Consider the following 24,377-nt stretch of genomic DNA (forward strand, 5'->3'; position numbering starts at 1 on the left):
ATAGTCTGCATGTATGGGTCAGATATATTTGTGAGCACAGGTAATAAACAATGAGATATAAACAGAAACAAGAAGTTCAGAGCTCCTTGATTCTTATTAGGGCTGTAACTGCAGTTATTCATGGGGGTTGATTTGTATTTGAAACATACAACAATTAGTACCAAGAATGAGCCCACTGTTTGATCATTATAAGTACCAGAGGGCCAAACAAAACACACAGAACTTATCCTTAGAAACACGACAATGTTTACAACTAATAATAAACATGTACATGCCTTTTTGTGATTCTTCGGTTTGGGGAAAAGAAGGTGTCAAATTAGCTTATCATGAAGCAAGATGTGGGGACTTTTACAGGTGCAAAAAGTAGTTCTATCTTATGTAGTTGGCATTTTGAAAATGGTACCAGGAGATATTTTGCTACTAAAAATTGTCCTCTGCTGCTGCTGCTGCTGCTAAGTCGCTTCAGTCATGTCCGACTCTGTGCGACCCCATAGACAGCAGCCCACCAGGCTTCCCCGTCCCTGGGATTCTCCAGGCAAGAACACTGGAGTGGGTTGCCATTGCCTTCTTTAAAAATTGTCCTCAAATACAGACAAAGATATTTGGCAGTTTTCTGGGCTGTAGGATGTTATGGAACCTACAGGAAGGATTTATAAGCCATCTGATTGCAGTTTGGGTGAAACAGGTAGAGGGAAACTACTAAAAATAATAACAATAATAAATCCCACAATGAGTTTAACCATCCCTTATAGGAAAATAAACACATGACCTTCTCTGTGCTTTGCAAAGACAGACTCACCCGCCCCCACCTCCCATGTGAGGATTTGACACAGAAATTTTCAAAATCTGCCATCTTGAGATGTCAAGGACTTCCTGATATATATTACAGTCCATCAGGCATGCCTTGAAGAGGAATTCTAGGATCAAGAAGACCCATCACATCTTACGAGATTTCAGCTTGTGTGTTTCAAACACTGTTTCTCCTTTTGGAAACCACCATTACCAAAGATTTTCATAATCTAGTCAGAACATGGAGTACCATACACACCTTTTAAAGTCTGCCAAAGCCCATATTTTCTAATAGAACTCACTCTTACGACACAGGCAGCCAAGCTAAAGAAAGACCAGCAATAGTGCCACAGAAAAATCTACTTCTCCAGAATATAAAAACTGGCCTTCAGGATGTAAATCTTTGGTATTTTCCCACTTATGCTTATCTATTTTAATCTTCTAAAAAATCATTGATTTTGCTGTGAATATTAAAAAGCCATGTTCTCTGTAAAGCAATTATCCTTCAATAAAAAATAAATTAATTAAAAAAAATGTTCTAATCCTATCACTTCTTTTTGACTTTGACACATCATTCTAGAATTTTCGGAACCTTAGTTTTGTGCTCACATCAAAACCCAGGACACTGAACAGATAGTTTGGAAGGTCTGTGTTTCCCTGTTCTGATATTTTCTGTCCTGTGAACACGGAATGAGTGTCAGAAACACCAGGTGACTCATAACAGCAAAGTAATTCCTATTATATTAGGAAAGAAACAATGTACAATGAGAAGTTTTAGAGGAGAAATAGAACATTATATAAATCAATAGGAAAAGTAGAAGTTACTGTCAGCAAAAGTCAATAAATGACCACACAGTTTAAAAATGGTAAACTGACTCAAACAAAAAAAAAAAAGCTTTGTGCCAAAGAATATACAACGGGAGAAGGGCAGTCTCTTCAGCAGCTGGTATTGGGAAAGTTGGACAGCTACATGTGAATCCTGGAAGCTATAACACATCCTCACAGCACACACAGAAATAAACTTGAAATGGCTTAAAGACTTAAGTGTAAGACAAGACACCATAAAGCTCCTAGAAGAGAATATATGCAAACTTTCTCTTACATAAATCATACCAGTGCTTTCCTAGGTCAGTCTCCAAAGGCAATAGAAATAATAGCAAAAGTAAACAAATGGAGCCTGTTCAGACATAAAAGGTTTGCACATCAAAGGAAACCATAAGCAAAATGAAAACACATCTTATGTATAGCCTGGGATAAAATATTTGCAAATGATGCAACAGATAAGGGATTACTTTCCAAAATATTCAAACAGTTCCTACAATCCAATAACAAAAAAACAAACAACCCAATCGAAAAATAGGCACAAGATCTAAATAGACATTTCTCCAAAGAATGCAGACAGATGGCCAATAGGCACATGAAAAGGTGCTCATCATTGCTAAGTATTAAAAAGCACGAATCAAAACTACAATGAGGTACCACCTCACATTGGTCAGACTGGCCATCATTAAAAAGCCTACAAATGACAAATGCTGGAGAGGGTGTGGAGCAAAGGGAACCCTCCTACATTGTTGGTAAGAACGTAAATGGTGCAGCCACTGTGGAGAACAGTATGGAGGCTCCTCAAAAAAGTAAAAATAGAGCTATCATATGACCCAGCAACCCCACTCCTGGGATATATCTAATTGAAAACTCTAATTCTAAAAGATACCTGCACCCCAATGTTCATAGTAACACCATTTACAGTAGTCAAGACATGGAAACAAGCTAAATATCCATCAACAGATGAATGGCTAAAGAAGATGTGGGGTATGTGTGTGTGTGTGTGTGTGTGTGTGTATGTGTAATAGAATATTAGCCATAAAAACAAAACAATGTCATTTGCAGCAACATGGGTGGACCTAGAGATTAGCTAGGATTAGATTAGCATACTAGATTAGCATACTTACATACTAAGTGAAGTATGTGAGACAGAGAAAGACAAATACCATATGATATCACTTATATCATATGGAATCTATGAAAGTAGACACAAATGAACATATCTATGAAACAGAAATGAACTGACAGATATAGAGAACAGATTTGTGGCTGCCAGAAGAGAAGGAGGGAAGGACTGGGAGTTGGGGGTTATCAGACACAAACATACATTCAGAATGGATAAACATCAAGGTCCTATTGCACAGCACAAGGAATTATATTCAACATTCTGTAGCAAACCATAATGGCAAAGAATAGGAAAAGAATATGGATATGGATAACCGAGTCACTTTTCTGTACAGCAGAAATTAAGCACAACTTCATCAATCAACTATACTTCAATAAAATTTGAAAAAATATCTTTGCACCGAAACTAAGCTTTCTCAGCAGCATCTGTGGCTTGTGCTAACTTTGTTTTTTTTGTTGTTGTTGTTCTCTTGGTGGTTTATATGTGAGATCAAGAATCAGTGAGATTTGACAATAGAATTATTTTTATAACATTTCCAATTGTTTAGAATCAGGAAAAGAGGCTTGAGAAAACGCTTCATGTCAGGAGAGTCTGGGCCAGGATTTTTGGTAGAGCACTTCAGGCAAGTTGGAAAACAATAGGATTATTCATTAAACTCCACCTGGACAGCACTGCTTTGCAAGTGTTATTCTGTTGTGACTGCAGAGTTTGTAATTATTTGACCCGAAGCACGGAACAAACTTTGTAATCTGTACTACTCTGAACAGTATTTCTATTGTGTGTGTGCACACACTATTTTGGGAAATACACACATACAACCGTGTATTTCCCAAAGTCTTTAAGATGCCCGGAGCTGCCAAGTGTCAGATAGTCTTGCCTGGGAAATTCCATTAACAGAGGAGCCTGGTGGGCTACAGTCTATGGGGTCGCAAAGAGTCAGACATGATTTAGGGTCTAAACAACAATAAGACTTCATTAAGCTATCTCTCTTCAGTAAGAGAGCTATTTCCATCATATTTTTACCAACTGAAAATTGCCTCATGCTTGCAAATAAAATTTTCTGCTACTGGAATAACATTAAAAAAAAAATGTTGGCATTGTACCAATGTATTTTTTTTTTCCTCTTCAAGCATTACTCTAGCAGTTTCATACTGCTCTTAGAATTAGTTGTTTCGCAGTGGGAAGGGGAGCAGGGAGTACAAGCTGTTGAGTATAAGAACTGTGCATCTTGGTTTTACAATTTCAGACGGTAAAGCATATGCCCACCATGCAGAAGACGTGGGTTTGATCCCTGGGTCGGGAAGATGCCCTGGAGAAGGAAATGGCAATCCACTCCAGTACCCTTGCCTGGAAAATCCCATGGACGGAGGAGCCTGGTAGGCCACAGTCCATGGGGTTGCAGAGAGTCCGACACAACTGAGCGACTTCACTTGTTTTCTTTTCTTTTTGTTTTACAAAGGAAGGAAGGTTCTAGAGTGTCACCGTGACAGTTTATGTCTTTTTATTGGCTCAGACTAGGCCAAATCACGGGAAAATAGACCCTTGCTAGGACTGCACTTCTTCTGTTGAAATGACAGGGCATTTCCAAGGGGCCGTGTGCTGGTCGGCAGCTCTAACGCGGGTCTGGTTGCTTGGGAATCCCTGCTTCACGTCAAGTCAAAGGTCCAGGTCTGGTCTGATCAGTTTCCGGAGACAGACACTGCCGCCAAGTGGAAGGCGACCATGCGGGCTTCTCGAGGTGCCTTCCACCTACCCACCTGGAACCGCGGAAGGTACCAGGCTTCCAGAGGGAGCCACTCAGAAAACAGCGTGCGCCCACTCGGCCTGTGTCTTCCGGTACCCCCAGGAGGCATCCATGTTCCCGTCACTGTCACTGCAGAGCTTTCAAGTGAAGCTGGAGACAAGACACCCTTTCATATATTTTAATTACCTCACGCTTAAACCGGAGGCTGGCACCCATCCCGGAAAAGCCCTGAATGGCCCTGCTTCTGCCAAGTCTTTCCTCTTCCTTGTGTCTCTTCTCGATCCACAGCTGCTCCAAACTGGAAAGTGCAACCCCCACGGATGAGCCCCACGGTCCCAGGATGGGGAGAGTCCCAGGCAACACCCTTCTCAGAGGCCAGTATCTTCTTGCTGAACCGGGGGACTGGGGGTGACTTTGGACAAGCTGGGGGACAGTCCCCTGTTCTGCCAGATATGGCCACACTGAAGGCATGGCCAGAGCCTGGACTCGGGCAGCCCGAGAGCTGCCCAAGCACGGTGAGAAGTTTTGTCCAGGAGGCTGCAGGTGCTGTCTTGCAAGTGAGAAGGGAGCAGGGCTTGGGCTCCAGTTTTCTCGAAGCTTCCAGCTGAGCACCGGTGATGCAGCACGTGAAACAGAACACAAGGTGGAATGTGTTGCAATCCCACAAGAGAAGCACAGAGCGCGATGCAAGCACAGAGCCGGGAGAGAAACGGTCCGGGCTGGGGTACGTGCCAGCCCGGGGTTTTGGCCGAGGCAGGGCTGGAGCCAGGCCTCGAAGATCTGGTTGTACTTGGACACACAGAGACGAGGCGGAAGCAAAAGCAGGGTCACCAAAGAGATACAGGATGAAGCATGGGGCAGGGTTGCAATACGAAACGAGCTCACTGAGAAATCGGACCATGGGTCTCAATAGCAATGGGCATCTTAATAGCTCTCTACGGCTTCTAAAGCATTTTATCATTGAGTACCCTATTTGATTCATACAAAATATGAAGGTAAGCCTTAAGGTTCTTATCAGGTTTTATTTTCATGAAGTTTCACCTCAGGGAATAAATGTGAATATAGTTTAAACACTGTGATATTAAGTAGCATATAAGTACTTATTAGGTTCGATCCCTGCGTTGGGAAGAAACTCTGGAGGAGGAAATGGCAATCCACTCTAGTATTCTTGAATGAAGAATCCCACGGACAGAGGAGTCTGGCAGGCTACAGTCCGTAGGTGTGCAAAGAGTCGTACACGACTGAGGGACTTAGCACACACTTATTACTAATGATGAGAAAGTATTAGAGAGTGTAGCATAACTAAATGGAATGTACATGCTGCTTTATTAATGCCGGCTCCATTCTAACCCAACTTGATGAATAATAATGAGAACACTGACAACAGTTTGTCCGAAGGCTGCATCTGCACGGCTTCCTGTGATTAGGTTTAGAAAGATAGGGAAGAAAGGGGACATTCACATGGATGTCCAGATATAGGTCAACTGTGAAGAATGGACTAGGAAGCCGTGGAGCCTCCCACTTGGAGGTCATGTGCCGTGGAGCAGGGATGACCATTCCCTGCTGTGTCTGCTCTGACTCCCTGACTCATGGAATCTGCAAGTATAAAAAAGTGTTTTTTAAAAATAAACAGCAAGGATTTACTGTATGACACAAAGAGCTATATTAAGTATCTTGTAATAAACTATAACCAAAAGAATTGAAAAATAAAAATAGAAACATATATAACGGAATCATTATGCTGTACACTTGAAACTAACACGTCATTGCAAATCAATTATACTCCGATTTTAATAAGTCAAGCTGAGGATTATTTATAGGTAAGCTGCAGGTTTGGGCTTCCCAGGTGACAGTAGCAGTAAAGAATCTGCCTGCAATGCCGAAGACCTGGGTTCGATCCCTGGGTCAGGAAGATCCTCTGGAGAAGGGCATGGCTACCCACTCCAGTATTTTGGGGGAAATTCCATGGACAGAGCAGCCTGGCGGGCTATGGTCCATAGGGTCACAAAGAGTCGGACACGACTAAAGCCACTTAGCACACAAGTTGCAGCTTTCCCTTCTTAATCTTTATAACACAAAAATGCTGGTTTAAAGTCATTAAGTTTTGTTGTAATTTCTTCCACAGCAATAGTAAGTGGAATTTCCACTTGATCTACAATGGTTTCTTTCTTTTTTAAAAGATAATCTAAAGGAACTATGACAAAATGCTAACATTTGTTCATTTGGGTGGTGGGAATGTGAATATTTGTTACATTTTTCTTTGAATAAATTATTTTTTTAATTTAAAACTTTACATGAAATCCATTTGTATTTCTAATATAAAACACACTGTTGACATTGCCAGTAAATCTCTAAGTGCTGATGTTAAAAAGAAGAGAAAGAAAGCATTTCAAAAGACTCACCGGGAAAGCCATTGTATTTTACTACGTTCATTTAAGGATTCAAAGAGGTTGGTGAAAATACTACAAAAGTAACCAATGTAAAAGCAGAGACATAGCTTTGCTGACAAAGGCCATATAGTCAAAGCTATGGTTTTTCCAGTAGTCATGTACAGATGTGAGAGTGGGACCATAAAGAAGGCTGAGCACCAAAGAACTGATGCTTTCAAACTGTGGCATTGGAGAAGACTTTTGAGAGTCCTGGACTGCAAGGAGATCAAACCAGTCAGTCCTAAAGGAAATCAACCCTGAATATTCACTGGAAGGACTGACGCTAAAGCTGAAGCTCCGATACTTTGGCCTCCTGTTGTGAAGAGCTGACTCACTGGAAAAGACCCTGATCCTGGGAAAGACTGAGGGCAGGAGGAAAAGGGGGTGACAGAGGTTGAGATGGTTGGATGGCATCACCAACTCAATGGACATGAGTTTAAGTAAACTCCAGAAGATGGTGAAGGACAAGGAAACCCGGCGTGCTGCAGTCCATGGGGGTCACAAAGAGATGGGCACGACTTAGTGACTGAACACCAACCAACCAATAAACATCACCAGCACATCGTGGGAATCGCTCTGATAGTGAGCTGACGAGGTAGTAAAGTCTTGTACTGTTTTCCATTACAGATACACCTTGTCATACTGCACTTTGCAGACACTATGTTTTTTAACAAATTGAAGGTCTGTGATAAACTTGTATCAAGCAACTCTTTCGGCACTATTTTTCCAACAGCATCATATATTAAGTAAGGTATGTACATGTTTTTTAGACATAATGATATTGTACACTTAATAAACTCCAGTGTACTGTAAACATAACTTTTATATGCAACTGCGAAACCAAAAAAACTGTGTTTCTGACTTGACTGCAATATTTGATGAATTTTGGTGGTCTGGAACTGAACCCACATTGTCTCCAAGGTGCGTGTGTCCTTATGAGTTACATTTTTTCATAACAGTGTGGAAAACATTAGCATGCATTATTCACATGATGCTTTGAAGCATTCATGGATTCTGACCTGACTGGGAAGGTTTAACAAGTAAACACAGGCATTCAGGGATGGTTTATCAATACACTCTATCAGGCTCTGAGGGCTGGGTGGTTAATGGATGGAGTCATCGCTGCCAAAGTCAAGAAGCAAGGCAGGATGAAGTCTTCAGGCTGAACATCTGAGACCATCTGCTTTCCAAGTAGGCACTTGGTAATCAGAGCAACGGTGAGGATGACAAATGACCTGACAATTCAGTTACTTCAGCATTTTACTAAATAGAAGACTTATGCAGACCTTCTCCAGATTTGGGATCCAGGGTTCCTGGAAGCGTGCAGGAGCCCAGCAGTGCCCATCCGTTTAAATGTGCTTGGCTTCTGAACACATTGGACGGAACAGCCGGAGTGAAACGGGAGACGATTTGGGACGCACAAAATGAGCAGAACGGTGAAATGTGAACTGGAGACTCTGGCAGCAGGTCCCTAAGGAGGGTGAGCCCTGCTCCCCCCGGGAGCACAGGTGGCACTCTGGGCTCCAAGCGAGAGCAGGAGCGAGGTGGGGGTGAGCAGCGGCCTGGGGTCTCCAGAGGCCGCGGTGGGGACAGAGGGGACTGGCGGCGGGGAGAGAGAGTGAAAGCTGAGAACCTGGAGGCCATCGGACCGACAACCCTGCGAAGAAGTGTACTGACGCGGGAGAATGCGAGTCCTCAGCTGGGGGAGCTAACAGGCACCAGGAGGGTGCTGTGTAGACCAGACACACTGCAGCGTATTTGTGCCGCATGTGTGTGTGTGTGCGCGCGCGCTCAGCCATGTTCAACTCTTTGTTACCCCACGGACTGTAGCCCGCCAGGCTCCTCTGTCCATGGGATTCTCCAGGCAAGAATACTGGAGGGGGTTCCCATGCCCTCCTCCAGGGCATCTTCCCCACCCAGGGATCGAACCCGCCTCTCTGGCGTCTCCGGCACTGGCAGGCGGATTCTTCAGCACTGAGCCACCTGGGGAGTCCTGCAGGGTATTTAAGTGCAGCAGCCAGGCTCGTGGAGGGATAGGGTGGGAGTGGAGGGTAGCAATGCCTGGGAGGGGGTCAGGACTCTGCACAAGGGGAATCGAGACGCCTTCTTCCCGAAGGGATGCGGTGACTCCGTCGTGATGCTTCATCAGGAGGAAAGGGTGGGAGCCGACGCGTGTGCCTTCCTTATTCTGTTGGCAGCACACGGAATGAAGACTTCCGCTTCCGGGAAATGTAACCCGAGGGTCTTAGCGGAGCGTGAGCGGCCAGGGTGGGGGCGGGGAGGGGCAGGCTGGCAGTTCGAGGGGAACAGAGGAACCGGGTGAGGGACGCGGAGGGTTGGCGGGCCGGCCAGAAGGAGCTGAGGCCTGAGGGCGAGCAGGATGGAACCCCGCCCGAGATGTACAGTGCGGGTCCCCCATGGCCCTGGCGGCAGAACTGGATCTGGAATCGAATCCAGAGAACAGGAAGGAGGGGATGGGGGCTGCAGAGGGAGGGATCCGGCCTGCGAGCTGGAGGAGCGGGAGGAGGGAGCCCCACCTCCTGGAAGGGGTATCTTGTGTGCTAAGTCGCTTCAGTTGTGTCCAACTCTTTGTGACTCTATGGCCTGCCAGGCTCCTCTGTCCATGGGATTCTCCAGATGAGAATACTGGAGTGGGTTGCCATGGCCTCCTCCAGGGGATCTTCCCTATCCAGGGGTCAAACCTGTGTCTCTTGGGTCTCCTGCATTGGCAGGCGGGTTCTTTACCACTAGTGCCACCTGGGAAGCCCCAGTGTACCTTGTCACATAGTTTTAAAAAAAATCACTAATATTAAACAATATAACCTGGATGATGCAAAATATGTGGTTACTAGACACCTTAACAGACTCTAGCTATTAAAAGCTGCTGCTCCTGCTGCTGCTAAGTCGCTTCAGTCGTGTCCGACTCTGTGCGACCCCATAGACAGCAGCCCACCAGGCCCTGCCGTCCCTGGGATTCTCCAGGCAAGAACACTGGAGTGGGTTGCCATTTCTTCCGCCAGTGCATGAAAGTGAAAAGTGAAAGTGAAGTCGCTCAGTCGTGTCTGCTTCTTCGAGACTCCATGGACTGCAGCCTACCAGGCTCCTCCATCCATGGGATTTTCCAGGTAAGAGTACTGGAGTGGGGTGCCATTGCCTTCTCCATATTAAAAGCTAGGTCAGATGAAATCTTAGTTCCTTGAAATGGAGCAATTGCCTTTTTGATGATTCAGATCAAGGACGGCAATTATAGGTTTCCTGTATCCATTCCACCTGCTTTGTGTTCTGACCCTGAACTGGGTGAAGCAGTCCTTTTATGGGAAGACTTTCCAGGCGGGGTGCATGTGATGCCTGAGGTTTCTATCCCCCCTCCCCAGACTGTCTTCTCTGAACAAGGTCCCCTTATTTTCTGACAACTAGTAAAGCAACTTTAGGTAAGAGATCATCAATAAAGTTCTTTCAGGGGCTTCCCTGGTGGTCCAGTGGTTAAGAATCTGCCTTGAAATGCAGGGGACATGGGTTCGATCCCTATTCAGGGAACTAAGACCCGGAACAGCCAAAAAGAGAAAATAAAAACTCTTGCTGGTTCAGACATCAAAAATACCTTTTCCAGCTCTCTCATCCTGCAGCTCATGACAGGGGGTGAGTTACTTAATCCCTCTGCACCTGCCTTCCCCGCTCTACAAAACAGGGATAACAAACCATGCCTGATGGTGTGTGCAAGGATTAAATGAGCTGACCATTTACTGTATTTTAATGTCATCTGGTCATTTTCTTCTTAGAAGAAAGTTTCTAAGCAGGAAAGTTGTGTCAATAACTCTACGGTTATACATAGTACATTGTTGGTTGCTCAGTCATGTCCAGCTCTTTGGGATCCCATGGACTGTAGCCTGCCAGCCTCCTCTGTCCATGGGATTCTCCAGGCAAGAATACTGGAGTGGGTTGCCATTTCCTCCTCCAGGGGATCTTCCCGATCCAGGGATTGAACCTGAGTCTCCCACATTGCAGGCAGAGTCTTCACCGTCTGAGCCACCTGGGAAGCCCATGTAGTACGTTACAGTATGACTTTTTGTCCTTCCTTGGTGTTAAGTTACGTTCATGGTTTCCATTTTAGTGTCTATTCAATGTCAAGAGAACTGGGTTGCTTAATTTATAGAGCAACTTAGCCCAAATTTACCTCAACCCCAATCTGAACCTCAACAGTCACAATTCCTGACCCATCGTCACGGCTCTGCTCTCATTTCATAGATTTCAGGGGCCACAGGGAGTCATTCGGTGTTTTCTCTGAGGCCAGGTTCTCATGACAGGACAAGCAAACTGTGACAGTATGAGGCCACGGCAAACTGTCCCAAAATACGAAGCAAATTTGTCTCCTTGACCCAGCAGAACAGAAGCACGAGCCCCACTGGTGGCCTTCTCCCCAGAGCCTTTTTAGGCAGATGTTTTCTGTCCAGGTTTATTGAAAGATTTCTGGTACTTGTGAAGAAAACACGCGATAGAGAGAGTTTCATATTAGAATGGTACTGTAGTTCTTTTCCAAATCTCTCACACAAGCTGGGGCTGGAGAAGAGGAAGTGGGCAGAGCTGTGGCCCTGCCAGGGAGTGCCAGGGGGCCATAACCCGCCCAGACCCGAGGGAGCTGAAGCAGTGGAGGCTCAGACGTCCTGCCAAAGCGTGTAGCTCCAAGGAGTCTATTGTGGGTCATGTCTTAGTCTTTATAACTGAGCTCCAGCTGTTCCAGCTCCAGGGAGTGGATCCCTTGGGGCGGGAATCTCACTGTTCTGTCCACCAAAGTCTTCCCTCGGGCATTCCCAGGCCAAAGCTGCCTCTCGGAGTGGACAGAGAGGCCTACACTCAATATCTGTAAACAGGGAGGGGCAGACAATGGCTATGCATGCGTTCTGTGCATAATCTCCCATCAGAACTCCATAAATTTAATCATTCCCTTTTTTTGGTGAGAACCCGAGCTCGGAAAAGTCTCAAACTAGGAAATCCGCCCATGCTCACACACCTAGCGAGCCTGTGTTCTTAGCCACTCACTTGCCTTAGAGAGAGGCCACACTGAACCAGTTCTGGTCTAAAATTTGATCATTTATTCAATTTTGCAACAATAAATGGTCATTAGCTAACTTTCTACAGCTGATAAATACAAAGGTAGTTTTATTTCATTTTGTAATGCACTTGGTTTGGTTTAAAAATCAAAATTCTTCTGGAAGTGCCCTTTTCTGGTTGTTCAGTTGCTCAGTCATGTCCAACTCTTTGCAACCCCATGGGCCACAGCCTGCCAGGCTCCTCAGTCCATGGGATTCTCCAGGCAAGAATATTGGAGGGGGTTGCCTTGCCCTTCTGCAGGGGATCTTCCAGCTCCAAGGATCAAACTCGCATCTCTTACGTCTCCTGCATTGGCAGGTAGGTTCTTTACCACTAGTGCCAGCTGGGAAGCCCAAAGTGTTCAGTTCAGTTGTGTCCAACTCTTTGTGACCCTATGGACTGTAGCCCCTCAGGCTCCTCTGTCCATGGGATTCTCCAGGCAAGAATACTGGCGTGGGTAGCCATTTCCTTATCCAGGGGGAAGAGCCCTGTATATATACATGCTGGACAGGGGATCACAGTCATCCTATGGCAACGCTGGCTGGTGGACAATAGGTGCCTCAGGTGAATGTGTTACTACCATTATTACCAAGTAGTTGAGACAGACACAGAAAGAGCAAGCTTCTCTGTGGGAATGGTTCTTGAACAATTTCCTTTACACTCCAGAAACTCTAAAACTTCTCAATTTGATTTTTTAAAAATCGATGCCAAATTAAATGTGATTACTTTCCATTTTAGTGTTCTCCTCTCCCCCAGATATTTAATACAATTTAATGAACTGTCCACCGTGACTTCCCCATGAGGGTTTGCTTTGAAATCCTCGCTGGAGGACAATGTAAGGGCACTCGTTTCTCAATAAATGTCTCCAAAACGTTTCTCTTATTAAAGAACTAGCCGTATTAAAAGCACACATTGTCTTCTCCGTGATCCTGGAACTCCCATAAATGTGCTACCATTGAGCTCAAGAGGTCCTGGGGCCTGGCCTTTCTGCTGGTGTCTGAGAGGCATCAGCTTACAGCATCCGTCCTGGGAGCAAGAGACACACATGTTGTCTTTCATCTTGTGCTGTCGGCCACATGCCGGGTCCAGCTGGCAGAAGCCCCGTGACATCAGATCCACCCTGTGCGTCCGAGGGGCATACGCCACCACTGGGAAAGGCAGCCGAGACATGACACTCTCAAGCAGAGAGAATGATGAGAGGGCGTGCGCTGTGCTCAAGGTGGGGAGCCTTGATCGGAACTGGGAGCGGGCCCACCGACTTCAGGTGAGCACCATCCAGACAATGGATGCTCTGGTACCTCCAGGGTCAGGGGGGCGGGGAGTGGTACCCTCAGGCTCCCGAGGAGGTAGGCTCTAACTCCAGAATCTTCATAACATGAAGAGCAAAAGCTTTCAAAGAGCTTGGGAGTCACCAATACCAAACTGTCGCATGGGTCCCCTGTCCTAAGAATCAGGACAACATTCTTCCCTCTGGGCAGCAGGACCTGCTGAGGCCCTGGCTCTATCTAAGTCTTTACGTGGGCTTCCCTGGTAAATTGGTTGGCAAAAAATCTGCCAGCAAAGCAGGAGACCCCAGTTTGATTCCTGGGCCAGGAAGATCTGCTGGAGAAGGGATAGGCTACCCACTCCAGTATTCTTGGGCTGCCCTTGTGGTTCAGCTGGTAAAGAGTCTGCCTGCAATGCAGGAGACCTGGATTCAATCCCTGGGTTGGGAAGATCCCCTGGAGAAAGGAAAGGCTACCCACTCCAGTATTCTGGTCTGGAGAATTCCATGGACTGTATAGTCCATGGGGTCGCAGAGAGTCGGATACGACTGAGCAACTTTCACTTTCACTACTTGGGTCTCTCACACTGGATACCACCGAGCTAATGGCTTTTCAGGAAAACTGCAATTTAACCAAATCTGTCTCTGTGTTGCACAAGCAGTCATAAAATAAGCTTTTCGCTTCATAAAAAATAAAATCGTGGTCTATACTATGATACACTACTAACTTGTCTTACAAGAAAAATCAAGTGTTCTATTTTGATAACTGCTAAAATGCAACCCCTTCCAGTATTCTTGCCTGGACAGTTCCATGGGCAGAGCAGCCTGGCGTGCCACAGTCCACGGGGTCACAAAAGAGTTGGACACGACTGAGCGACTGAACAACCACGACAATGTAGCTGACGCCAACCCAGGAAGCAAATGTCCCCTGCCCTTTGGAAGAGGAGCACAAGGTGGATGGTTTGCTGCTTCCTGCGTAGGAACCGGAAACGCCCAGCAAGAGGCGTGTCTCTCACCCCTCACCTTATTTGAAGTTTCCAAATTTTGTTCCTGAACCGTTTTCTAAGAAATAAGAAAACATAGTCTGTCACACTTATTTTTGGGGTTTATTACAAATAAATACAAGGTAACCATAAAACCCATAAAAGAAGGCTACTCCCAGTAACCTGTGCCAGGGTTCCCGCGTCTGGGATCAGAGCCCTTTGTACAACACCCACTTCACTGATTTAATCAGAGACTAGGATTACAAGCTTGTAGAAAATATTCTATAGGAATCACCACACGCATCTGAGGACTTTTATTTTTCATTAGCCTGATCATAGTTTTTAAAGATAAGTTCTGAATCAGTCGTGCGCTTTGAGGGATGTACTTGGTGGGGCCCATACTAGTCATACCATTGAAATGTAAGATTTTGTTGGAAAAAAAATCACGTTTATTTATTCATCTTCGTATGGGTCCCTCAACTGCATCCCTCATTGTTTTTCTCTAGTATTATACAAGCATCCACCCCCCAAATTATTAATACTTGGTTTATTATAAGCACAGAACAGTCAGAGCACAGTAATCCTTCAAAAGCCATGTTACCGAACTCACTTGGATAAAAAGTCATGCCAATCATCATTTACTGTGCTTGTGTTATTGTCCTTCTAGAGGGCTACACCAGGAACCTTAAGAAACTTGACTTTTCCCTTACAGAATAGAAGTAAGTTTCCTTTCTTGGTTATAGTTTAAGACAAAAAAATGAGGAAAAATGGAAGGGGTTTTATTTTGTTCTGACAGGTGGGCAGTGTTTCCGCACCCCACCCCCGAAGGCCTTGGAGGGCTCAGCTCTGCGCCTTTGAACTGCTGGGAGCCGGCCCTGGGCGCCCCTCGCTGACTTGCACCGGGCACCTGTGCCCGGCTCGGCTGACGACACAGACGGGCCCGAAAGCGCCAGGACAGCTGAGAAAAGCCTACTCTGCACAGTGGACGTCAGCACCTAAAATTATGGCCCCAAGAGCCAGCGGTCCTCCTGCTGCATCCCCCAGTTAAGACTCAGGATGACAGAGACCCTGGGACAGGGGTCAGCGGTCGGGCTGCTGTCCCCCTGCTCCAGGAAGCTGGGGGGACTTCCTACAGGACCCCAGCCACCCCGTGATTCACCAGATCCCGTGGGCGTGAGGGAGAGGGAGACCCAAGCCCTGGAAGGTTAAGCTGTGAAGCAGCAGCACTGTACTTAATTAATTATTAAGTTATTAATAAAGCAAGGACCTAGGAATAAATCCAGGGAATTTGTGTCTGTGCTTTTATACTGAAAAGTATAAAACATTGTGAGGGATGTTCAATCACACCTAAGAAAGTTCAGCAACACATCATGTTCAAATGACACCAAATACACCATGTTCAAAAATCAAAATTGTTAAAATGTCCATTTTTCTCTAAATTAACATACAGGATTAGTGCAAAAGTGAAGCAGGACTGTTGCAGGAAAGAGCTTATTATAATCTATGAAGGTCAAGTTCAGGGCTGGCCGAGCCAAAGTTCTAAAAGGGGGCACATTTGTCACTCAATCCCTTCCTCGTTTACTTCTTACTTTAACCAAGATTTTATTAAATGCCGTTTGTGATTTCATCACAAATGTTTATTAAATAGTCTCCACCCTCAAGAAAGCTGCAGTCTGATTCAGCACACAGAGAGGGTGGTTGGGCAGAGGAAGGGGACCAGACCTTCAGGGTTGGGCATGGGGAGGAGGGGAGGAGGGAAGGAGGTATATTTCTGGGACAGATAACTCTTCACTGCATCTTTGGGCTTCCAGGTGGCTCAGACAGTAAAGAGTCTGCCTACCAATGCAGGAGACACAACAGGCGCAGGTTCAATCCCTGGGTTTGGAAGATCCCTGGAAGACGGCATAGAAACCCATTCTAGTATTTTTGATGGAGAATCCCATGGACAGAGGAGCCTGGAGGGCTACAGTCCCTGGAGTCGCAAAGAGTCGGACACAATTGAACACACACAGCACAGATGCATCTTTACATTAAAAAAAAAAAAAAAATGGACCAGCCTCAAAAAGAAAGAGGAAAGGTATTTGGAGAAAAGGAAGCGGCACGCTCACAGCCCAGGGAGGACAACCAGGCATGTCCTGGAGGGGCTGCAGGAGGGAAGCCTGCAGAGGAGGGGGCCTGCAGGGCCCTTAGACAAGGTCATGGTGACCTTGTACACAGACCAAGATGGGGACCGTCTTGAAGGAACCAGCTTCCCTACCATTGCATCAGGTGCCGGCAGCCTCTAAGAAACACAACAAAATGTGTATTTGTCAGGGGAGGCTCAAACCACCCCCCAAATCTCGGTGGCTTCACATAAGACAGTTTACATTCCACAGTCTCGCGAAGAGGAGATAAAGGGGAGGAAGATAGGGGCTCCCCTTCCTGCAGGCTTCAAGATCTGCACCCCATCCCGCTAAGGACCTGGCCCTCTCTGGGGGCCCCAGGATTCTCTGCACGCAGATGAGGGGAGGAAGGAAGAGGGGAGACTGTGAAAAGGAAGGTTTTCCTGCCTCCAGGTGTGTGTTTCTCTCAACATCACTGACCAGAACTCCATCACAGGACCACCTTCACCCCGAGCTGCAAGGGGAGCTGGGAAATACAGCCTTGCTGTGCGTCTCAGCGGAAAAGGACACGGTACTCTCGGCCTCAGTGGAAATCAGTGCCCATTAACATAGAAGGTAAGTTTATTAGTGATGTATTGTGCTTGACCAGAGGCCAGTTCCAGGGCCAAGTCTGAACCAGCATCTATCTCCTCTCTCCCTCCCCCACCCCCATCCAGCTCAAGACTCTATAAGTTAACAGGATCCAGTTTTTTGAGCATCCCTTAGGGCCAGGCACGGTGATAGGCACTCTACATGTGTATGGCAGGGCGATCACTAAGGAAAGTGTTATTATGTGTGTGTGTGTGTGTGTTAGTCGCTCAGTCATGTCCGACTCTGTGCGACCCCACAGACTGTAACCCGCCAGGCTCCTCTGTCCATGGAATTCTCCAGGCAAGAATACTGGAATGGGTTGCCATTTCCTTCTCCAGGGGATCTTCCTGATCCAGGGATTGAACCCAGGTCTCCGCCACTGCAGGCAGCTTCCTTACCATCTGAGCTACAGGGAAATTTCTTGTGTGTGTGTGTGGCACTGGGCAGCTTATAGGATATTACTTCCCCAACCAGGGACTGAAGCTGGGCTAAGGCAGTGAAAGCACCAGGTTCTAACCACTGGACTGCAAGGGAATTCCTAATTAGGTCCTTTCTAGAGCTGAGGAAACTGAGGCTCAGGCAGGTTCTGTGATTTGTCCTTTAAGTGGAAACATGGAGCAGCTGGGCTTTAGGCTGAGATCTCTCTGACCCCAAAGGACAGGGATGTTCTTTCCATTATATCAGGGTGGCCAAAAAGTTCACTTGGGTTTTTCCATGAGATGTTACAGAAAACTGCCTTATGCCTAGGGTCTCTAACCCATACATAACAAAGTACAGACATCCATGCCTTATCTGTTGGACATCCCCTGTGGTTGCACACCTGCCTGTGCCCAAAGCCCCACCCCATGGTGCACCAAGATTCCCAGGGAGTGTGGTGCAGCTGTGGGCACCTCATTCCAATCAATTATAGGGTTTTACTGTCAGCTGCCCATCTCTGGAGACCCCCAAGCTTTCTGCAAGTACACCGCAGCACTTCATCAGATAAAGCGTGGGACACCCGGTTGAGGAAAGGTCTGCAGAGTGTCTGGGGGAGCTGGCACTCGCTTCAACCACACATAGGCTGTTCCACCCATGAGGATCTTGTCACGGTCCTCATGTGGTCTCAGGGCCCACCTGCAAGGGCCTCACACGTGTGTGAACGATGAAGATTCCCGAACACCACTCCCATCTTTTGAATCCATGTCTGTGGGTGGGTCCCAGGAATATCCATCAGTTACTGCTCTGGGGACATTTGAATGGCTACAAATAAATAAGGATGAAGGTGAGAGCATGTGCACATGCAACATTTTCCTCCTCATATATTCTTCTCGGGCTCCTCCTTGTCCCCCGAGGCCGTGGTCAAGGTCAGTGCTTTGATTCAGCCCCAGTCAATCAGAAGAAGGCATCCCTTCACCACACCTGTCACCACTTGCGGCCTTTTGCTATCTCGGGGCAAGTCTCTCTGCCAGGCCCTGAGCTCATGGGAGACTTAGCCATCTTCGTACACCAGCCTAGTCAGCGCTTAGCATATGTTGTTGTTTAGTTGCTAACTCATGTCCGACTCTTTTGCGACCCCCATGGACTGCATCTCTCCAGGTTCCTCTGTCCATGGGATTCTCCAGGCAAGAATACTGGAGTGGGTTGCCTTTTTCTCCTCCAGGAGATCTTCCCAACTCAGGGATTGAACCTGCGTCTATTATGTCTCCTGCTTTGGCAAGGTTGGTTCTTTACCACTGTGCCACCAGGGAGGCCTGCCCAGCATAAAATGCTAAATAAATTTCAATTGAGCTGTCATTGGTAAAACCCTAATAAATAAGTTGCCAGAAGAAAGCAGGAGATGAGCTTTTGTGTTCTCATCTCTTTTGGCTCTGGGTTCATACGCACATCACTGCATGGACCTGCTTGGCCATTCTGCGGCCAACACCAAGCTGCAGACACAGACCGGGATGACTGCTCACTCATTAAGCTCAACCAACACACACACAAATGCCAAACACATAACAAACAACAAGTGAGACATTTGGAACATCTTTGGGGATGTGAATTACCAAATATTAAATATAGAGTTGGGCTTCCTTGGTGGCTCAGATGGTAAAGAATCTGCCTACCAATGCAAGGGACCCAGGTTTGATCCCTGGGTTGGGATGATCCCCTGGAGAAGGGAATGGGTATCCACTCCAGTATTCTAGTCATATGTAAAACATTTAAAGAAACCGAAAAACAGAAACACAAAAATGAGCAAACGATAAGAGACTAGCAATACACGACCAGGGATATTTGAAAGATAAAAAATATGACTTTGATAAATGAAAAAGGTAAGGGCTGAAATACAAAACTTCAATGAATGCATTAAACAGCAGATTTGATAGTGCTAAATAGAAACATTGTGATGTGGAAGATAAGTCTGAAAAGCTACCTGAACCATCATACAGATACTGAAACGGGAAATATGAGAGAAAGGTTAAGAGTCATGAAGGACAGATAAAGAAGGTTCAACTTAGGTTTAATTAGAATTTCAGAAAGAAAGAGTAGAAACTAAGAAATGAAGAGATAATGGTTGAGAATATTCCAGAACCTGCCAAAGAACTAAAAATTGCAGTTAAAGAAAATACAAATGGTTCATTCAACAGCTATTTACTGAATGTCAACTATATGCCAGGGACCTTTTAGAAGCAATGCATACTAAACTGGATAAATACAAAAAATACCCACCTAAACACAACCCAAGAGAAAAGGACAATTAGACTAACAACAGGTTTTTCAAAAGCAAAAATGAGAGCTACGAGGCAGAGCTCACATCCTGAAAGGGCTGCTGCTGCTGCTAAGTCACTTCAGTCGTGTCTGACTCTGTGGGACCCCATAGACGGCAGCCCACCAGGCTCCCCCATCCCTGGGATTCTCCAGGCAAGAACACTGGAGTGGGTTGCCATTTCCTTCTCCAATGCATGAAAGTGAAAAGTGAAAGTGAAGTCACTCAGTTATGTCCGACTATTAGCGACCCCATGGACTGCAGCCTACCAGGCTCCTCTGTCCTTGGGATTTTCCAGGCAAGAGTAGTGGAGTGGGGTGCCATTGCCTTCTCCGCCTGAAAGGGCTAAGGAAAAATAACTGGCAAAATAACACTATTTACCTGGCAGAACTATCTTTCAAGAATAATGGTGAAATGACATTTTCATAGAAACAAAAGTGGAGAACATTCACCATCAAGAGATACAAACTAAATAAAAATGTTTTAAAGATGTACATGAAAAAGAAGCAGGGAAAGTGAAACGGCATGGAATGATGAGTAGACGAAGGGCAAATGTGAACCAAACATACATGATTTGCACAAAATCCATAAATTAACAATGAAAGAACAAACCTAGAATATTGGCTACTAATGCCTGTGATACAGGAGGGATTGAATCAAAGTGTTTAAGATCCCAGGTTGTTTAGGAGAAGGTTGCAGTATTCAATTCGGACTCAGTTAAGTAAACTTGGTAAAATTTCAGGGGTAACCACTGAAAGAATTGAAATGAAGAATCTAAATTCTACAACAAGGACCTACGGTACAGCACAGGGAACTATATTCAATATCCTGTGGTAGACTACAATGGAAAAGAATATGAAAAATAATTTAAGTGCTTCCCTGGTGGCTCAGATGGTAAAGCGTCTGCCTGCAATGCGGGAGACCCAGGTTCGATCCCTGGGTCGTGAAGATCCCCTAGAGAAGGCAATGGCGATCCACTCCAGCACTCTTGCCTGGAAAATCCCATGGACAGAGGAGCCTGATAGGCTACAAGGCTACAGTCCATGGGGTCGCAAAGAGTCAGACACGACTGAGTGACTTCACTTCACTTCACATGTATAACTGAATCACTTTGCTGTACAGTAGAAATTCGTTGTAAATTAAGTAAATAACTTTTTATTTATATAAAAAATATAATGAAACTAAAAAGAAATAAAAAAGGAGAAATATAAAATGAACAGTGCCACAGTTGATCCTTTGAAGTAATAACAAAATAGATGCTCTGGTGAGGTTGATTCCGTGAAAAAATAGGGAAGGCACACGTCAGGTTAAAAATAAAAACAATAGAAAAGTAAGATCTTTCCCAAAGGCCCAGAGCAAATCAGAAACTCAGCTCAGAATAAACCAGGAGCCTGGCTAACCTCCACTCTCCGGTATTCACAGCAGCGCGTCTCCACACTGGTGGGACAGCAAGGACCAGACGCTCATGGCTCTGATCTCTGAGGCTGGGTGCCTGTCCTGGGATGGATGTGCAAGAAGCAGAGCAGAGACAGAGAAACACCAGGGCAGCCCCCAAGATCAAAGCAGGCTCCGCTTTCTTCAGTGGGGCAGCCACTGCCCTCAAATTGACTTTCATGTTTTATGTGTGGGAGAAAGAATAATCTAGAAAGGGCAATTCAATCTATTTTTAATGGTGCTCTGAAGCCTTGTTCCTAGTGCGAGAGGAGTGCCCCCCTCCATCCTCCACCAAGCAAGTATTTCAAAGTCTCAATCAGTTTCAAAGACTCACTCCCTGGGGAAGAAACTGAAATATTTGGGTGGCGAGGGCCTGGACTTGTCTGCAACACATCATGCTTTCTTCGCCCAATGTCGGGCAACTAGATAAGGCTGAGATTCAGACACTGGAAAAGTTTGTGCTGAGGACCTTCAATGTAGGTGAAAAACCCACTGCATCACCGAGAGCAGGATAAACAGGAGGGGGAGCTGGACTAAAACAGCCCTGCACTTGGCACTGACTCCTGACTTCACTTCTTGGCACCTGTTTTCACTTTGGAAGATGAAAGGGATGGCTGAGGTTGAAGTGCCCATTCTGCAGCATTCACGCCGGGAGCACAGACAGCCATTCCCACGACAGGGAAGACAGCCGCCCCATCTGCATCGTATCATGTTCCCGACACCGCGAAATGAAACAAAATGACACGCTGGTCAGTGGAGACCAGGATAGTAACTAAGTAAACAGGGACGTTCAACAAGATTTCTTGCAGGTTCTGAAGTGTGAGCAATCCGGGATCGTGTTGCTTGGACCTGTTCCAAGGACTCTGAGCGCTGCCTGGCCCAAAGGAGACTGATTCACAATCAAGACCCCCTGGATCCAGACCCAACTTGGCTACGTGGAAGGTCTGGGACGCTGGGAGGTCCCTTCACATTCTCTTGCCTCGGGCTCCCCTTCTGCAAAGCTGGGACAACGCTCTCTTTTCCTCAATGATTCGAGGATTAAATATGACAGCCATAGGGGGTCATTCTGGAATCTGAGCTCCGCTTCCACCTTCTGAGCTCTCCCAATTCACCCTCCCTTTCCATGATTAATACAATAGATTTTTAAGTCCTTGAAAACACACTGTGTACACGGTGTGAGTCAGAGATAGAACTATAGTTCCTTTCATCAGTCTGATAGAATATGAAAAATAAACCCTAATTGGACCACATGCAAAACCAAAGACAGCTGTGTATTAGCAGTGAAGAACTCTAAGAGGGAAGGAATTGTTCTAGATGCTGAACCTCCTGAACAGACAGAGGGCTTCCTCTCAAGAATCAAAACACTAAGAACAAACTAGAAGAAGCAAACAGTTTTGGATCAGAAGAAAAGGAAAAATAATCTCTAATATATTTCCAAAACTTGTCAGAGGCCTTAAGAGAGGATTCTGGATAACATTTTCGTTTTCCTTGAAGATTTTTGTCATTGTGCTGATCACACTGAGAACAGCCATCCAGTGATGTCACTGATGGTGCTGGTAGGACTACAAAGGGCTGAATCCAACCCCTGATACTACAGACGAGAATGCTAAGCCCAGAGAGGTCAAGCAATCCACCCAAGCCACACAGCCGGAGGCAGTCCCAGGTCCTGATGTGCGGTGCTCTCATCTTCCACAGGGCCTTTTTGAGCATCGTAAGACTTCATAACCTCTTTTGAAATAACCCTGGAAGGCTTGAGACAAGCCTGGAAGTCCAGAATAAGGCATCTGAGGTTAGATATCGCAACGTCTCTCTTCTCTGATGTGCATGGGTCATGTGTTCAGGGAAACCCCCCTGCAGCGTGTGTGCCTTTTGCTTTTAAGGCTCATTTTTCATTCTTCATTTGAGATTCACGTCTTCAAGAATCAGGTGTCTACTCTCCAAGGGGCATCTGCTGGTTTGCTTGGAAAGTAGCATTAAGCAGTCATGCTGGATGGAATAGAAGCAGCCACTTTGGATGCAACTCGAAGGAAGTACTGGTGATAATACCCTTTCCCACGCCCGTTCATTTCAAGAGTGAAATCCCTAACACCATCAGCCTATAAAGCAAGTCCTGATGGTGACCCACAAATTAGGTAGAAATTAAAGTATCCCAGACACACACTGATATGGCCTGGCCGGGGTTTGATCTCTATAGCTCTTAGCAGAGGACTTTACACAGTGTGTTCACACACAGAGCATGCATAACCTCAAAGATCGACAACCCCAACACCAGAAAGATGTGGTCACCCGACCAAAGAACACCATTAACAGGCAGAAGAGGCACTGCAAACCCTGAAGCCAGTGTTTTCCCCCATTATTCAAGGCAGTCCTTAAACACTCCTCGTGACAATCAATTAAAGACATTTTTCCCCCCAAATTGCCTGGGCACATTCAATCATTTGTTAGAAATTCAATTGATCTGTGATTGCAAACAAAGTTCAGTAAAACTCTCATCCCATCCACCCAAGCTCAGTGGGTCCCTGAGGTTAGAGCCAACCAAGATAAAGATGCAAACTGCCAGACCAGGGTAGAGACAGTCCTGCCACCAAGGGAGAGGGCACCTAACCTGCAATGCCCTGCTTCCTTGTGAAAATGAAGTCACTCAGTCATGTCCAACTCTTGGCGACCCAGACCTAGCCCAAGAGCCTGTGGGGACTGCCAGCACCAGCTACCCCAACCGAGAGGAGTGCCCCCACCCGGCCCCCAGGAGCCACCCACAGTAAGTGGGGTGTTCGCTCTGCATGCTTTGGGGGGAGATTTTTTTTTTAATTCAAAACCTCAGCTTTCCCAACTTCTCTCAAATGTTGCTCTTTGCTCCAAAGGAATTTTACCAAAATCATGCTCCCAGGATAGCCTCGACCTTTGTCCTTTTGCATTTCAGATAATCACGTGGGTGGCTCTGCCTTCAAACTTAGATTTCTCCTTTCTTTTTTTGCCGGCTGGAGACCACCAGCCGGCTCCGTGTCGCTCGCCCCAGACTCCGCGGTTCTCTATCCACACGTCCACATGTCCCTTCCGACTACTTGCTCACACACAGCTCAGAGATAACGCGCATCCCATTGGATGCTCGGATCCCCAAGAAGGCGTGAGCGAAGTATCTTAGCCCTCGGCTTCTAGGGCAGTTTTCGTTCACCCCTGCAACCAAAGCTGCTGCTGCTAAGTCGCTTCAGTCGTGTCCGACTCTGTGCGACCCTATAGA

General features: G+C 46.1%; 1 protein-coding gene across 3 annotated transcripts in view; it reads right to left on the reverse strand.

The window, feature by feature from the left end:
* The window catches only part of SLC22A3 (solute carrier family 22 member 3), a 99,217-nt gene that overhangs the window by 73,888 nt on the left and 952 nt on the right, over nucleotides 1–24,377 (reverse strand). The window lies entirely within an intron of this gene.

This window comes from Bubalus bubalis, chromosome 10 (genome assembly GCF_019923935.1).
Source record: "Bubalus bubalis isolate 160015118507 breed Murrah chromosome 10, NDDB_SH_1, whole genome shotgun sequence".
In the NCBI taxonomy this organism is placed as follows: Eukaryota; Metazoa; Chordata; class Mammalia; order Artiodactyla; family Bovidae; genus Bubalus; species Bubalus bubalis.